The following is an 18,281-nucleotide window of genomic DNA, read 5'->3' as shown; positions in this document are numbered from 1 at the left end:
CCACTCCAGTACTCTTGCCTGGAAAATCCCATGGACGGAGGAGCCTAGTAGGCTGCAGTCCATGGGGTCGCTAAGAGTTGAACAGGATTGAGCGACTTCACTTTCACTTTTCACTTTCATGCATTGGAGAAGGAAATGGCAACCCACTCCAGTGTTCTTGCCTGGAGAATCCCAGGGACGGGGGAGCCTGGTGGGCTGCCGTCTATGGGGTCACACAGCAGCAGCAGCAGCAAGGACTAATCAGTATAATAAACCTTAAACTTGCAAGATAAATCTATCCAATGCATATTATTAAACAATCTTGATTTTTTTTCCTGTATTTTAGAGTTAGAAATGTGTCATTGCATGTGTTACTCTTCTACATATTTTAGGTCTTTAAATACAATAATGAAAAAGATATCAAGGGGAGGGAGTTAAATCCAAACTTAGTGAATCCTAATATCCTATACATCCAGAATATCCAAAATGAAACAACTCCATTATACAGACCGTATGACATAGAAGTGGTTAATAATTCAAACTCTGGAGCAAGACTTGAATTCTATCTCTATCACCAGATTCTGAATGAGGACACATTACTTAGCCTCATTTTACTTTAAATTCTTTATCCATTAATGTGTTTAATTATAATAACTACTTAAGAGAGTTATTGTGAGGGTTTACGAAGATGATACAACATCTGGAAAACCCTCAGAACAGTACTCAGATTAGAGTAAGCATTTGTGTTGATATTAATTATTATTTAAAGAAGAAAACATTTTTGTCTGCAGTGAGCTCTTATAGTTGGGGCTCTTTTTATTTGTATTAGTATCATTTTGTATTTCCTTTCAAAAGTTAACTGCGGATGAGAGAAACAATGATGTGGCTTATAAAGTACACCGTTAATATCAAGGTGATGACAAATAAAACAATGGTGAACTTATTATGTTGTCAGCATCACGGACTACACTCGATGCTGTGTGTTTCTGTTAGTCTCTTAGTCATGTCTGACTCTTTGTGATCCCATGTACTGTAGCCCACCAGGCTCGTCTATCCACAGAATTCTCCAGGCAAGAATACCAGGGTGGCTAGCCATTCTCTTCTCCAGGGGATATTCCCCACCTAGGGATTGAACCTGGGTCTCCCGCATTGCAGGCAGATTCTTCACCACTGAGCCACCAGAAATTCCCATCACTTTGTCATATACTTGATGTTACATAGGTTATTATTCTTTATATGTCACATATTTATTATTCAAAGTAAATTGCAAATTGAATGTCTTACTTCTTGATATTATTTATTTTAAAACAAACAATTTCCACATGTTTCTAGTTGCACTAAAATGAATTGAGGTGCTAAAAGTATGATTTGTGATGGAAAATGTTAAACTACAATGCATTGGTCAATAGTCATATGCCAAAAATGAAATATATTATATACAAATACATAAACATATATGTATATATTTCACTTTATTTTCCTTATTAGATTTTAAGTACCACGATGTCAGAAATCAAATCTGTCCTGTTTTCTGTGCTATCTCCAGGGCTGAGTGGCACACAGTTATTCAAGTAAGTATCTTTGGATTTATTTTACATCTAAATGATAAGTAAGAGCTTTCATTCATTCATTCAATAGCTTTTTATTGGGTCTCGATCGGTTTAGTAATCTCTGATACCAAGAGCTAATAATTTACCCATGACATTTTATATAAAATATATTTGAGTAATAGTAACTGCTAACACTTATTAGGAACTTATGTGTCAGATTATGTTAGTAGATCAACATAACTTTCTTTAATCCCCACCACAAAGCTATGAAATACTTTATTTCCATTTGTGTAATGAGAAAAAACAAAGCATAGACAGGTTAACTGTATTGCAAAGGTTACTATATTAGTAAATGATAAAGCTGAAATTCTAACTCTGTCTCATTTCTGACATGCCTTACACAACTGCAAAGAGTTACAGCTACAGATAAAGAGGGCACTAGCTCTGCTTGGAAGCGAATTAAATAATTTAACTGTAAATATTCCTGTAGCATATTGTTATTAAGTTCCCAGCATATAATTTTATGTTTCTATAAAGTAATATATGTCTAGAAAGACAGAAAGACAAAGACTGCTTTATATTAATATTTCATTTGAAAACCATTAATATAATATGATTAGTGAAAGTCATGCTAATAATACTCATATCAATCATGCTATTACAACAGATAAATGAGTGAACTATAAATTAAGATTAAATGTATTGATAAATAACATTTGCCCTTATTTTTCATTATTTTTATATCTTAAAATAATTTTCAATAACATGTTATATATCTCTGTGTGACTCTGATAATATTTAAAATGATATAGAATTATTCAGTTGTATTAATGAAAATCAGATCAGATCAGATCAGATCAGTCGCTCAGTCATGTCTGACTCTTTGCGACCCCATGAATCGCAGCACGCCAGGCCTCCCTGTCCGTCACCAACCCCCGAAGTTCACTCAGACTCACGTCCATCAAGTCAGTGATGCCATCCAGCCATCTCATCCTCTGCCGTCCCCTTCTCCTCCTGCCCCCAATCCCTCCCAGCATCAGAGTCTTTTCCAATGAGTCAACTCTTCGCATGAGGTGGCCAAAGTACTGGAGTTTCAGCTTTAGCATCATTCCTTCCAAAGAAATCCCAGGGCTGATCTCCTTCATAGGCCATGTAAATCATATCAAATTATTTGTATACCATAAAGGTATACTAAAATCACTGAACATGTCCTTACAAACACTAACCATATAAATGTTACTTCAATTCTTTAAAGGGTAAGTCTTAGATAGGCATATGAATAAGTTTTAATATTGATCTAATGGGGGAAAATAGTATCTATCTCATATGGGTATTCCGAGGGCTAAATAGGAAATAATCTAGAATGTTAAGAAAGGTTTATGTGTCTGTTTTTACTATCAGATTTGGGGGCTGAGTCTGTCAGAGTCACATTTCTGTGTTATTATCCAAGTACGTTTGCTACTATGACTAAGTATTTTTCCAAAAAAAAAGTACAAAAACAAAACCACAACTTGACTACAATTATAACAATGTAGAAAAATGAGGTCTGTTATGTATATAAATTTACTGGATTATATCCAGTATAAATATTAACTCTCATTGTCTAATTATATGCATTAAGAATCTCAAATATTATATTACTTATAGAATTGCTTTATGTCACTTCACACTATTTCTAAAAATAAGTATATTAATTACTGTATTATGTGAAGTCTGGATAAATATATTTGTGTTATTAGTATATGTTTGCTCAAAGTTTTTAAGTTTGAATTGGAAATTAAATTCTCTTTGTTTTAGGTTAATAGGAGATTTATAGGGAAAGCTAGATTTATCCTTTCAGATTTACCTAAGTATAGCTTCTTAATCTGATTTTCCAGTACACCATATTTAGTCTCTGATCCCAAGTTAATTCTATGTTCCTCATTAATAATATATTTTATTCAATGTTCTTGCTTTATTTTGTTTTGGTAACAACATGTGGTAGAAAAATTTTTACATATACATGTGAGTTCCTTATTATCCATATTTAAAATATATATTACAGGATGCAAGGGAGGGTTACTGTATCAAGGCTTCTATAAATGACTTGGTTTTTCAGTTATTAATTTTGAGAAATACACTTTTTTATAACTTATCCTCTCTGACATTTTGATATCTTATTTTAACTATTCAAGAGAATAAGAAATTTTAGATCTGTTAGTTTCTGTAATCTTATTCTATCTGCTCTACATGGGATGATAAATGATTCAGGAATTTTCTACCCAACAGTATGAATTTACACATTTTTAACATTGCTTAATATATTATTCATGAAAGCAAAACATCATTTATGCATCTTCTACCTTGTACAGCCAAAGTTACTAGCTGGAAATTGTAAATAAAGTTAATTCTTATTATTCATGGTGTTTTTATGTTTAATTAAGTTGCTGCAACCAAATGAATCAGCAAATAGTGAACCATTGCTTATGCAGGAAATACAAAGCTGAGTTCATGAGGATCTCTGGTCACAGAATTTTCATCACCCAATAAATACATAACCTTTTTGTGTGTGTGAGTTTCTGATTAAAGATCCTTTAACATTTAAGGCATTAATGCTCACAACCTTAACATGAGTTGAACCCTCATTAATGCATTGAACTCTCAGCCAACAGCCCTAAAACTCATGCCTGAATGAAACTTACTGAAGGCATGCATTTTCTCCATAAGATATATCACAGAAATATACATTTCTACCAAGGAATATGTAAGAACACTTCAGCATTATGCTTGGGGGGCATTTTAAACAGTGAAATCAAGAACAAAATGATGGAAAAGATGAGACCATAAATAGACTGCAAAAAGGACACTTGTTTACAGTATGAAAGCTGAAACAGAAAGACAGGACATCACCTCTTTTGACCTCACCTGGGAATGTGTACAAATTTTTTGTTAATCTGCACTTGTGTGCAAATGACTGTGAAGTGCCCTGAGTATCAGTAAGGATCAACTGTCTGTTGTCTTAATTTCCATGCTGGTCATTAAGTCTGATAAAATTTTCTAATTGGTTGAGGAATGATTAGAATGAATAGATTTTAAATAATGTATTAAGTAAATTAACTTAAATTTATTAAAGAAATCCATAGGACAAAATGACTTATAATGATACTTCTACTGGAACAGTATGAGTTACATAAGCAAAGAAGATTCCTCTATGTCACAAGTTCTAGTAAGCTTTTCAGTCAATGATAGTGATTTGGCACCAATAATAATTCCTAACAGATGGCATCACATTTTAGCGTAGTATGGCATAAAATTATATTTTAATAAATTAGACAGATTTTGCAAATACAGTATACAAATACATCAGCTATTAAATCATATTATTTCAAAATAACATAGAAGAATTCTATTGGCTATAAGAATATAAAATTAGAATTCATTTAGAAGATCTGAATATAGGAGAAGTACATATAGATGAGATAAATATTTTAACTTGGCATTAAATTCTCTGCATATCCAGTGGTGAAATATGATAGCAACATTTCATTAAACAAAACTGCTAAGTAAATATTCTGTTAATCAAAGCAGCTCTAAATTCTAGACTTCTAGTATGTTTCTAGAACTAAGTTTTATAACTTTCTCTATCAACCTAAGTTTCATAAAATTATTGACAAAAACTAGATATTATAAAAAATGAAATACCACATGAAAGCAAATTAATAGTTTATACAAATGAAACACAAATTTCAAAATAAGAAATCAAAATATTAATTATCAACTACTCAACTAAATACTTATCAGTATTTGATAGAAAGTGCTTGCTCCCTTAAAATATTTAAATCCCACTTTTACAATTAGATGAATTACAGTTATCTTTTTATAGAAAGTGTTTTATCCCATTCAATGAAATAAAATTGATTTTATCTGCCCATTGGCTGTTCACAATAACCTCTGCTGGCTCAGATGGTAAAGAATCTGGGTGCAATGCAGGAGGCCCAGGTTTGTTTTCTGGGTTGGGAAGATCCTTTAGAGAAGGGAATGGTAACCTGCTCCAGTATTCTTGCCTGAAGAATCCAATGGACAGAGGAATCTGGCGGGCTACAGTCCATAGGGTCACAAAGAGTCAAACATGATTAAGTGATTAACATTTAGAAACAAACAATCCAACTTCCAGTCGTTTGCTTTTTCTTTCCATCTTGACTTTTCTAAAATATAATCTTGACCAGATCATTCTGATGCTTGGAAAAATTCAGAGACAACAATGAAATCCAACAATTGCTAGTCTTAAAGACCTTTATGACAGGGTCCTTGTTTAGTTTTCAAACCTCATTTCTTGCCATGCCTCCTCCACATGTTATACCCTAATAATAATGTAATAAATTTAATTGACCCCAAATTGTGCTATTATTTTATATCTCCATTCCCTGCATCTCTATCTTAGAATCCTTTTGCTTTTAGCCTACCTAAAGAATTCTTGGAGAAGGAAATGGCAACCCACTCCAATATTCTTGCCTAGAGAATCCCGTGGACAGATGAGCCTGGTGGGCTGCTGTCCATAGGGTCACACAGAGTCAAACATGACTGAAGCAACTTAGCATGTATGCGTGCATTGGAGAAGGAAATGGCAACCCACTCCAGTATTCTCGCCTGGAGAATCTCAGGGACAGAAGAGCCTGGTGGGCTGCCATCTATGGGGTTGCACAGAGTCAGACATAACTGAAGCTACTTAGCACAGCAGCAGCAGCAAAGAATTCTTACTTATTTAAAGCTCAGCTCCAGCACTGCCTTCTCTATGAAGCATTGCCTGTTTGCTTTGAGAAATAGATTGATCATTTTTTACTTTAGAACTTTTCATATCCACTTGATCCTGCCTTTATCAAATACGAATAGGCTTTCAAAAGACTTAGAGTGTTATTATTTATTAATATTCTTTAGTTTGCATTATTTATTTTGTAACCCAAATATTAGCACAAAGCTCATCACAAAGTAGGTGATCAATAAATGTTCACTGAATGACAAAATGAAATTCAAAAGACCCTTTGTCCACTCCATATTCACTGTCAATTTGCTTTAATACAAAACATAATAGTATTTTAATAATTCTCCATGCAGTAAAGATTCATCAGTAATAAGAAAATGGAGAAACATGTTCATTATACACATTAGCAAAAACCACATTAAAAGGATTAAAAGTATTAAGCATTTTTTGAGAAGTTCATAAATATCACTAACTGAACTTAGCTTTATTTTTATTTTAGATTCAAATACCATACACTTTCAAAAATACTTTCACAATACTTTCTTATTGTGTAAGAGTAGAAATTAAATGCAATAAAATATAGGGCAGATAACAGGTAACAAAGAATGCTTTTATCAGCTGGGCACTCTTCTAAGCACTTTAGCTATATTGATTCATTTAATCTTCATGGCATGAAATTACACAGGTGCTAGTTTCTCCATCCTCACTACAAACAAATTAAAATGAAGACAGAGAAATTAAAAATAAATAAAACAAAACACTTGCCCCAAATTACTCAGCCAGTGGGTGTATGAGCCATAATCAAATTCCATAGTCCCACTCTGAGCTTATGCTCTTCATCACTACTTGACACTCTCTCTGGTTCAGGTGGAAAAAAAGATGCAGGAGATGTCACTAGACCACTTACTATGAAAGAACAGTTTGATTTGATCATTAAATTACAGTCTACATTTTCCTTGACTCATTGCAAATGCAAATACAACACTGGTTATCAAAATCTTACTCTGAAACCAATACGTTACATATAATTCTACAAAAACAATTCTATAGTACAGGGACATGTACAGTTATCTTAATAAATACTATTTCTTGATTAATTGAATAAAAGAGAATTTTAAAATTGCTTTATCATTTTATTTTTTGAGAAACAAAAGCATATTTAGGTGATTTGCTCATTGTCATAGAGTAAACAACTTTGGATAGAAATTTAGATGTTTAAATTGAGTTTCAGTGAGTATTTTTATTTCTGTAAGTAATTAAGCTAAATTTACTCAAATTCTTTAGTTCAGATGTTATAACTTACTGTAAGGAATAAGTTTGAAGTATCTAGAGCTATGAATATGGGCTTCTCCAGTGGCTCAGATGGTAAAAAAAAATCTGCCTGCAATGCAAGAGACCTGGATTCGATCCCTGGGTCAAGAAGATTCCCTGGAGGAGGTAATGGCAATCCACTTCAGTATTCTTGCTTAGAGAATTCCATGGACAGAGGATCCTGACAGACTATATTCCATGGGGTCTCAAGGAGTCTGAAAGGACTGAGCAACTAATACGCAAACACACAAGAGCTATTGATAGACTACATACCTATTAAACCTTCTCTCAAATATCCATTCATTCACTCAACAAATTTTTACTGCATACTTTGCATCAGATGACTTTTTAAGTGCCAGGAATACAGCAACAAACAAATCAAATAAAACCCCTCCCCTTATGAGCTTATACTCTACATCCAACAGTAAACAAATAAATATATAAAAAATAATATAATATGTCATGGCAACCCACTCCAGTGTTCTTGCCTGGAGAATCCCAGGGACAGGGGAGCCTGGTGGGCTGCCGTCTATAGGGTCACACAGAGTCCGACACGACTGAAGTGACTTAGCAGCATAATATGTCAAGTGGTGACAAGTCACAAAAGTATAATCCTTGATTAAAAGGCAGAAGGGGATTAGGGAGCAAGCCATGAAGATGATGAGGGAAACAATGTTTCAAGATTGAGTAACATGTACAAAGGTCTTTAGATAAGAGCATGGTTAGCTAGGAAGGTAAAAATAAGAGGCAGAGCAGTAGGAGATGAAATCAAATTGCAGGCAGATCATATAGGGCCTTTGGAGTCATTTTAAGGTCTTTGGATTATACATCTGATGAGAGAGTAATTAGAAGAGTTTGAGAAGAGGATTGACATTTTCTGACTTACCCTTTTAAAAAGGATTATCAACATTTTGCTGCTGTGTTGAGAAAAGATTGTTGGAGGGTCAGGGTAGAAGAACAGTAGCAAGGAGAGCAGTCAGATGGCAGATACTACAGGTTTTAGGCAAATGTATATTACTGCTGAAAACCCTGCCACACACAGTCTACACAAAAATAGCAATAAATGCATTTCTCTTGCTCTATTTAATTTACAAGCATAAGTCTTTTATTGCTTTTCCAAATAAGGCATATCTTGAATATTATTTAACCCATGACAAATGATAAAACTTTTCATCCCATGTATTATTAACCAAATTTTTGCCTAAGGACTGACAAAAAGAGAGTCAGCAAGACATGGTAAAAGAACACTATAAACTTTGCAGCCAAACACTCAGAAAACCAATCTCTTCCACTTCCTAGTTCTGTGGATGTCAACAAATTAATTTATTCCTCTTGTCTTTGCTCTCTAAACCTATAAAACATGTACAATCCATTCTCAAATTTAATTAAAAGTTTATTATGTGCTAGGCCCTGTGACACGTGTGGAGTAAATATGGGTAAGCTCTGGTCCTTGCTCTATAGAAGTCTAATGAGTGAGACAGGCATTGGGTAAATATTCCCACAAACAACTATATAATTTAAAATTTAATAAATATAGTTAAAAACACACAGAATGCCTTGTGAAAATAAAAAAGCAATTAATGATACTATAAATAATGGACATTGAATGCTTTACAGGTGCTGGTCTATAACTCTATTGTTTCATGAATGCTGTTGCTGCATCGCTTCAGTCGTGTCCGACCCTGTGCAACCCCATGGACTGCAGCCTACCAAGGTCCTCCATCCATGGGATTTTCCAGGCAACAGTACTGGAGTGGGGTGCCATTGCCTTCTCCCATTTCATGAATGGAACCAAGTATTTTAAATAATGTTCAAAGAGGATCAACGATCCCATATAACTGTAGAGGTTCTCTCATTCTGAATCTGTTTTAACACACACACACAAACTGAATAAATAAAAGTTCCTAATAAGTATCTCAGAAATTTTCATCTTCCCAAGGAAAGCATATGAATTTGTTTATATAGCAATAAGAAAATCTAATGAATTTGAGCAATTTTTAAGATATCTATGCATTTGTAAAATATTTTTTAGCTTTTCTAAAAATATTCCTCATAATTTTGTTAAAATTTCTAGAGATAAAAAATAAATATCTGTTGAATAAATTAATGAGTGACTGGTCTAGTATTTAAATTCACAGGGTAATAAAAAATCATAGATTAGTGACCTTGATAGAAGAAACAGAATATTTCAAATGAATATATTTATCAAATATATAATAATTTCCTTAATGCATTGTAATATTATACTTCTGGTCATTTATTAAAAGGATAAATGTATGAGCATGGGAAATAATCTCACAAAAAGGAATTCTTACTTTTCTGTTTAAAAAACATGCTAATTATTTGTCTTAAATAAATATGTTCAGGCAAAAAGAAATACAATCTAATTGTATATACATATGCATGCATTTTTGTGTTAACATGCTACTTTTATTGTATATGAATAATTACCTGTGAACATTGGTTGAGAGATTAATATGAGCATGGAACCATAAATAAAACTTAACATTTATGTTGAAGTTTAAATTGAATTTAAATAGGGGAAAAAGCGAAAGGAGAAATACAGTTTCAGGCAAAGAAGTACTTGTAAAAAAAAAGAACAATAAAGAAATAATATACCATATTTCCTAGAAAAAAAGTCAGATTCATTTTAATATCAGGTTTCTTTTCTTAGAAATACTCCCAATTTTCCACTCAATACTTGGGAGATGTGCATGGATATCAGAGATGACCGTATCTACTTTTTACTACTTGAGTCTGTTAATCTTATGTGTCAACATGGCTGGACTATGGTGTCTAGCTGTTTGGTTAAAGCCAGTTCGAGTTTACTATGAAGGTACTTTTCAAGTGTGATTGGAATTTAAATCAGTAGACTCAGGACCTCATACAATTGTTTGAAAGTATTGAGAACAAAGATTGCATTTTTCCAAAGAAAGAATTCTCCTCGAGACTGCAACATTGGTGGGTAGAGATCAACAGATAAACTGATGGATATACTCACACAAGATATATACATATGTACAGTATATATATTATATATATATATATATATATATATATATACACATACACACATATATATTCCACTGATTCTATTTTTCTGGAGAACTCAGACTAATATGCTACCTTTGAATTTCAACTAATTATTTTTCTCTCTACTTAGGGAGAAGAAAATGATTTTTATATCAACATATATACAGATATTGTGACATTCAGGAAAAGAGAAATGATAGTTTGTTAAAATAAATAATTGGTAATTTAACAGTTTAATTAGGGACAATGAAACACAAATTCATATTTTCAAGTAATAAATAATCAAACCTAAAAGAAATATACAAAACAAGCCAATGAAGACTATTTTTTTGTTTGCCATTGTGTCTACAGACACAGCATGTGTGTGTGTTAGTTACTCAATCATGTGCAACTCTGCGATTCCATGGATGGTAGCCTGCCAAGCTCCTCTGTCCATGGAATTCTCCAGGCAAGAATACTGGAGTGGACTTTCACTCCCTTCTCCGGATCTTTCTGACTCAGGGATCGAACCCGGGTCTCCTGCATTGCTGACAGATTCTTTACCGTCTGAGCCACCACGGAAGCCAACTTTCTTGTTTGCCATTGTGTCTACAGAAACAGCATGGACAACGTAAGACATTATTTAATAATCTTAGAATCCTGTAATACCTTCATACATTAGAAAGTTTTAATAGGAGAATGATACATTTAACTATGAAATTCCTTTCTTTTATCCATTTTTATTAGGATTTTTATACTGACTATATGTACTATTTGGGGCACAATTAAAGTCTCAGCCACTGAAACACTTTTAAAGTAATATGGGAAATCAAGAAGAATGTGATTTTCTCTGCCAGCAGCAATCTGCAATAGGACCGTATCTATAGAGCCTAAACAGCTCACTCCCACTGGGAAATAGCAACTTTCCCATTATGAAGATGGCATTATTTTTCAAGATGATCTGTTCCATGTACTGCTACCCAGCATGCTATCCATAACTCTCCAGATAAATTGAAGGGACTAAAAGATTGATGAACTCATGAATTATTTTCTTGTAGGGAACCCCAGCAGAATTCACCAGAGGATTTCTTATGCCTATGTGAAGATCCTTTGGCAAAATAGAAAAAAGTATGGAAAGAGTAATGAGACATTAAAATTGACTCCTATTTACTAGAAATTCTCTTGTGAATGTATACAAGAAAGAGTAGCCTAGGAACATATTTTAACTTGCAAGGTCGTACTGTATCTTAAATGGGGCATATTATGCTGACCACTATGTCTTTTCTTTATCAGTTTCACATTGATTTTTTTTGAAGCAAGAGATTGTTTTAAACAAAATAAGCTTTGTGCAGTATGCAGATCTTATTTGTCCTATGAATTACATGTCATAAAAATCAGATTAGCAATCTATTAATACACAATTGCAAAATATCTATTTTATAAAAATATATTTTCAAAAACAACACAATAAAAGACAAAATATATACTATTTATATATTTAATTATATCCTTACAATGAAACATTTCTCTCATAATATTTCTTCAAAACAATTTTCCTTTGTACTAAAGGATACAGTCCAGGAAAACATTAAATTTCTTCCTCAAAAAGATGACTGACTATAGAAAAGAGTTTTATTTATAAAAATTTCAGCACATTATTATTTCTTTTTTTTATTTTGCAGACATCATGATATTTTGGCTACAAATAATTGACTATATAAAAGCACATTTTCACATTAGGCATATTTTATTTAAATCCATTTCTGAATTTTTACATAAAAATATGTACAATCTAGCCTCCTTAGGTTTTGTCCGTGAATTTATTAAAAAATCTTGTTACCACTGTGGTCTTACACCAAGGTTATCTCAGGGCTCAAAAACCACTTCAAACATTAGTGTACCAAGCCCTACTACCATGATTTGAATTTGATAAACTCCAGTCTTACTTAGAATTCTAATTTATATCTGTAACACGTTTGTTGATTTTTCTTCCACAATTAAGAATTAAGTTCTCTTACTTTACAATTCCTATGTAGAGTGGTCTGTATAGTTTATACATTTTCTTGTTGTTCAGTCATTAAGTCATGTCTGATTCTTTGTAATCCCATGGACTGCAGCACTCCAGGCTTCCATGTCCTTCACTATCTCCCAGAGTTAGCTTAAAATCATGGCCACTGTGTACGTGATGCCACCGAACCATCTCATCTCATCCAATCATCTAATCCTTTATACATTTATCTTAAAAAATTTTTTTTCAGACAGGAGGCACTGTTGTGTGTGAGAGAGAGAGAAGGCAAGGGAGGACAGTTTTTAATAAAGAAACTATTTCTTTAGGCATTCCAGATTAATCAGGATTAGGGCTCATTTGAGGGTATAAAGATATAGCTCCATAAATAGTATATGATCTATATGATATAGTATACAGATTTATAGATCTAGTAGTATATGCTATTTCCTCCTACCACCCAGTTCAGACCTCTGATTACAAAATGGTCACATTTAAGACAAGGTGGCATTTTCTAAGACTAGAATGTAATTAAATTGCTAAGGGACACTGAAATGGTGATGCCTACTGAAGAGGGATACACATTAGCAGGTTGTTTTATTGTTGCTATTGGATTTATTTGATGTTTTCATTAAAGAACCTTTTACCTCAAGCAATAGCTTGACAAGTGTAAATACTATAGAAATTTCATGTAGTTGGGTGAGTTGGCTCATATAGGTCCAAAAATGAGGTGCTTTTTTCAAATCATCTGATAATGTAGGGGCAGAATTTATACTGAATTCATTGGACAGTGTTACTTAAGATATCGAGTTATAATTCATTCATTATTTCTTCCTCATTGTTGATAAAGCATCTTTAATAGTAGAATTTAATTCTATCTCTTTTGAAAATTCTTTAAGAATGGAAAAGTTCATGTTGGGATGCTTTGTGCACTCTCTAGGAAATCCTTCCATCTCATTAGGCTAGATGCCCAGAAGTTTAGGCATAAAGTAATACAATGAATTTCAGATCAAGTCACAGAATCAGGATACTTTTATGGAGTGACAATAAGCCTGAACAGGATTAAATAATAAATCAACACTCATCTTCACTTCAGGCTTCCCTGGTGGTTCAGATGGTAAAGAATCCGCCTGCAATGCAGGAGACCCATGCTCCATTCTGGGTCAGGAAGATCCCCTGGAGGAGGGCATGGCAACTCCTGTATTCTTGCCTAGAAAATCCCATGAACAGAGGAGCCTGGCAGGTTACAGTCCATGGGATCTCAAGGAGTCGTACACTACCGAGTGACTAAGCACACATGCACGCATCTTCACTTCAATATAGAATTCTTTCTGCCATATCTTGGGACACAGCTAAGTATGAGTCTTCTCCAATCAATTACAGAAGAGAGCATGGAGACATAGAAAAACAAGCCAGGAATAAGTGTTATATAGGAAGTACTCATACAGGAACAAATAAGTGTTCACATAGGAGGAGCTAAGAACATTTATGTTGCAGTAATGAAGATGATAAAGTGTAACAGATTTTTAAGTCATTCCTAAGAAGATATAAGAAAAAAGGTACAGGAAAAGTTTAATCCAATACATACATTTTTAATCAAAATCTATAAAAATATTTATTGGATATCAGGATACTGGTAACAGAGTCAATAATAATCCAAAAAATCATAATGAATGTGCACCAAGTCTAGATATTGAAGTGGAAATTTCAAGAAATTGGGACTTGTCTTGGATACATTGTTGGAAGAAAAAGGAATCAACAAAGAGAAACAGCTGAAGTTGAGACAGGTATTAATGTACTCTATCTCACATATGATGCTTAAAATTTGCTCATTTAAGAATGCCTACTATGATTATCAAAATACACATTAATTTTAAAACATTAAACTTTCACGGAAATATAATGAATATTTATTACTTTTTCTGAAAATTAAATAATAGCTTAAAATCATATGAAGAACAATCTGGAAGTTTGTATTTTGAATTTTATATGGTAATCACACAATAACATGATCTGCAATAAGCAAAGTTAAGTTATTTGACCCACTCTTAAATATAAATAACAGAAATCGTAATGTTATCACTAGGAAATATATATTGCATAAAACAATACACAGCATTTGCTTTGTTTACACCTAAACTATCACCAAAACATTAAGGCTTGGTAGCTTGCAGTTTAGGTTAACAATTGAGCAGGCATTATACCTACTGAGTAGATTTTCACCTTTCCCACTGAAGAGTGTTCACCAGATGATAATTAGTATCTGCTAAGTGCTCTTCAGATTAACATGATATCATCAAGAAATACCAGAAAAGTGTTAACACAATGTTCATCCAGCTGAACATTCCAAACAAGTCCGTCTTCATTGCCATTTACTGTAAATTTTAACACTTCACCAGCCGGCCAGATCCTTTCCCTTTACCCCCTCTCAACAGTAGAGAACACAAATTTGTCTTTTGTTTATGTAAATTATCTAGTTTAAATCGATGAGGAGCTAGAAAATATACATTTAACATTAAAATTGAATTAAATTACTCTAACAATTTAACTTCAATACTTCATTATACATATCAAACACAATTTGCTTCCTAACATTTATTTCATTACTGCAGTTCACAGAAGGAAAAGAAATTAAATGATTTAAAATGCATATAAAAATTAGAATATATATTCTGTGTGTAAACAAAATTGTTAGTTTTATCTACTGTTTTAATCAAATTTTGAATAGAGATATAATACAACTGAAATATGACATTTGAATCTATACTAAAGGATAAATAAAACAAAAACGGAAACATGCACAAATGGCATTGAAACATGTAAAATATCATGTATGAAATGAGATGGCAGTCCAGGTTCGATGCACGATACTGGATGCTTGGGGCTAGTGCACTGGGACGACCCAGAGGGATGGTATGGGGAGGGAGGAGGGAGGAGGGTTCAGGATGGGGAACACATGTATACCTGTGGCGGATTCATTTTGATATTTAGCAAAACTAATACAATTATGTAAAGTTTAAAAATAAAATAAAATTTAAAAAAAAAATCCAGGTAACAAAGCAGTTAACAAAATACATTCTAGAATTATTTTGCCCACTAAGGATATTTGACAATACATAGAGACCTTTTTCCGGAGAAGGCGATGGCACCCCACTCCAGTACTCTTGCCTGGAAAATCCCATGGATGGAGGGGCCTGGTGGGCTGCAGTCCACGGGGTCGCTAGGAGTCGTACACGACTGAGAGACTTCACTTTCACTTTTCACTTTCATGCATTAGAGAAGGAAATGGCAACCCACTCCAGTGTTCTTGCCTGGAGAATCCCAGGGATGGGGGAGCCTGGTAGGCTGCCGTCTATGGGGTCTCACAGAGTCAGACACGATTGAAGCAACTTAGCAGCAGCAGCAGCAGCAGAGACCTTTTCGGTTGTTGTAACTCAGGGGGTTACTAGTGTGTGCTACTGGTACAAGTGGACAGAGGTCTAGGATATGCTAAACATCTTCAACATACAGGCCAGCCTCCACAATAAAGAACTAACTAGACCAAAACATCATCAGTGCCTAGACTGAGGAATTCACATGGGTTCCAACATTCACTGACCCCCACCCCCACCCCCAGGACCACTGTTGTTATCAATATTATCAAGAAAAAGGAGAGTACACAAAGGAAAAAGAGATAAGTAAGTCGCTCACTCAATCATGTCCAACTATTTGCAACCCTATGGACAGTAGACTGCGAGGCTCCTCTGTCCATGGGATTTTCCATGCAAGAATACTGGAGAGGCTTGCCATTTCCTACTTCAGAGGATCTTCTCAACCCAGGGACTGAACCCATATATCTTGAATCTGCTGCTTGGGCAGGTAGATTCTTTACCACTAGTGCCACCTGGGTAGCCCACCCCACCCTCCCCCCCCCCAAAAAAAGATTATTTTCACATAAATAAGCCATTGGCATTTATGAAATAAAATTAGTAATTACCATGAAGTCCACAGGGTATTATGACAGAAGTACTATATGTACCATAAGTTTGTAATGAATGTAATACAAATATATAGAATCTAAGTAATTTGTTATTTTGTAACTCCATCTTAAAAGAAAAGAATAATGAATACTGAGAAAACAGCCTATAATTGGAAAATAATCTATTAAATTCTAAAAGTACTAACATTTTTGTGCATTAAAATGAACCCTTCACTTTTTAGTTTCATAGAACAAAAAGATGCAGGATATCTCATTTTAGTTTGTTTAGTTTATAGCTACATGACCTTGGTAATTTGATTTCTTTTATAATTGTCTTCACATTGAGCCTTTCTGAGGATCACAAGAAACAAAGAGAAAATTATGCAAGTTCTTTTAAAAATGTATCTCCAAAAAAAAATGTATCTCCATATAAAATATGAAAATATTTTTCTGCTGACATCCAAGATCTTTATCATTATATATTTTTATAGTTTGTGTTTTCCTGTTTTAAATCATGTGATCTGAACAATGACAAGACTACATATGTATATAAATAGTTTATGACTATACCTAAGCAAGCCAAAGTTTGCAGTGTAGGATATGCCAAAATTTACCATGTATATGAGATCAGCAATTGAAAACTGTATTAAAAACAAAAAGCAATGAATAGTAATCAGTTCAATTCAATTTAATTCAATGCAGTATACTTAATTAAGGCAGTATGCTAGGTGCTAAGGATACAACAGGGAAAAAGCCAGCTTCCTAAAGAAATGGTTAACAGATGAGGATGAAGTAGTTACGAGTCTAGACAGAGCATTAGAGTCCTCTCCATACTACTACTCTCTCCTCTTTCCCTTTTATACATTGACATATGCTATTTGTTCCTCAAATCCCTTTTTTTTTCTTATACACACTCAGTCACATTGTGACTGACTGTGATAACTGAAGACATGCTTCATGACTCATCAAAGAATCAACAAACCATGGTAGTGGATTCTAGTATTTAAAGGCTGTCTCTCAAAACCAAAGGGAGAGTTTTATCTCATCTGTAATGAGAGGAGAAAATGTTATTTTTTATTATATTCCACAGCAACACAGAAAAGTTTTCCAACATATCAAACTTAGCATAGAAAGGAAGTTTATACACAGAAAGAGTACTTCTCTTTGTAGTCTTCTAAAGAGTAAGTATCCTATTTAATTGATACTTACAAGAACACAATCATGGGTAAGCCAAATAAATGTCCATTGATAATAATGAGATGCAAATAAAACTTTTATTCTTGTATGTGGTTTTTCCCTTAGGCAAAAATGCAGGGGGGGAGACAAAACCACAGACAAGAATAGCATTGCCTGCAATGCGGGAGACCCAGGTTCGACCCCTGGGTTCGGAAGATGCCCTGGAGAAGGAAATGGTAACTCACTCCAGTATTCTTACCTGGAGAATTCCATGAACGGAGGAGCCTACTGGGCTACAGTCCAAAATGTCACAAAGAGTCAGACAGGACTGAAGGACTTCACTGTATGTGATTTTTTTCTTAGGCAAGATTGCAAAGCAAGTAAAGTTTATGTTTTCTCAGAGGGGTCATCTCTTTTGTTGTTCTTACTCTTCAGTTCTTAGTAGTTAGTAATTGTTTGAATTTTTACCTTGTGATTTTTGCATCTGTAGATTTGTCATTTAAGATGATTTTCTAAAATAGCTACTTATAAAGTTAAAGCAATAAGAGAAAT

General features: G+C 33.7%; 1 protein-coding gene across 2 annotated transcripts in view; it reads right to left on the bottom strand.

Moving 5' to 3' along the window:
• Positions 1-18,281, bottom strand: part of NEGR1 (neuronal growth regulator 1) — a 1,040,964-nt gene that overhangs the window by 1,002,286 nt on the left and 20,397 nt on the right. The window lies entirely within an intron of this gene.

Source organism: Bos indicus, chromosome 3, assembly GCF_029378745.1.
Source record: "Bos indicus isolate NIAB-ARS_2022 breed Sahiwal x Tharparkar chromosome 3, NIAB-ARS_B.indTharparkar_mat_pri_1.0, whole genome shotgun sequence".
Lineage (NCBI taxonomy): Eukaryota > Metazoa > Chordata > Mammalia > Artiodactyla > Bovidae > Bos > Bos indicus.
The sequence above is the reverse complement of the archived record's forward strand: the minus strand, read 5'-3'. Positions and strand labels throughout refer to the sequence as shown.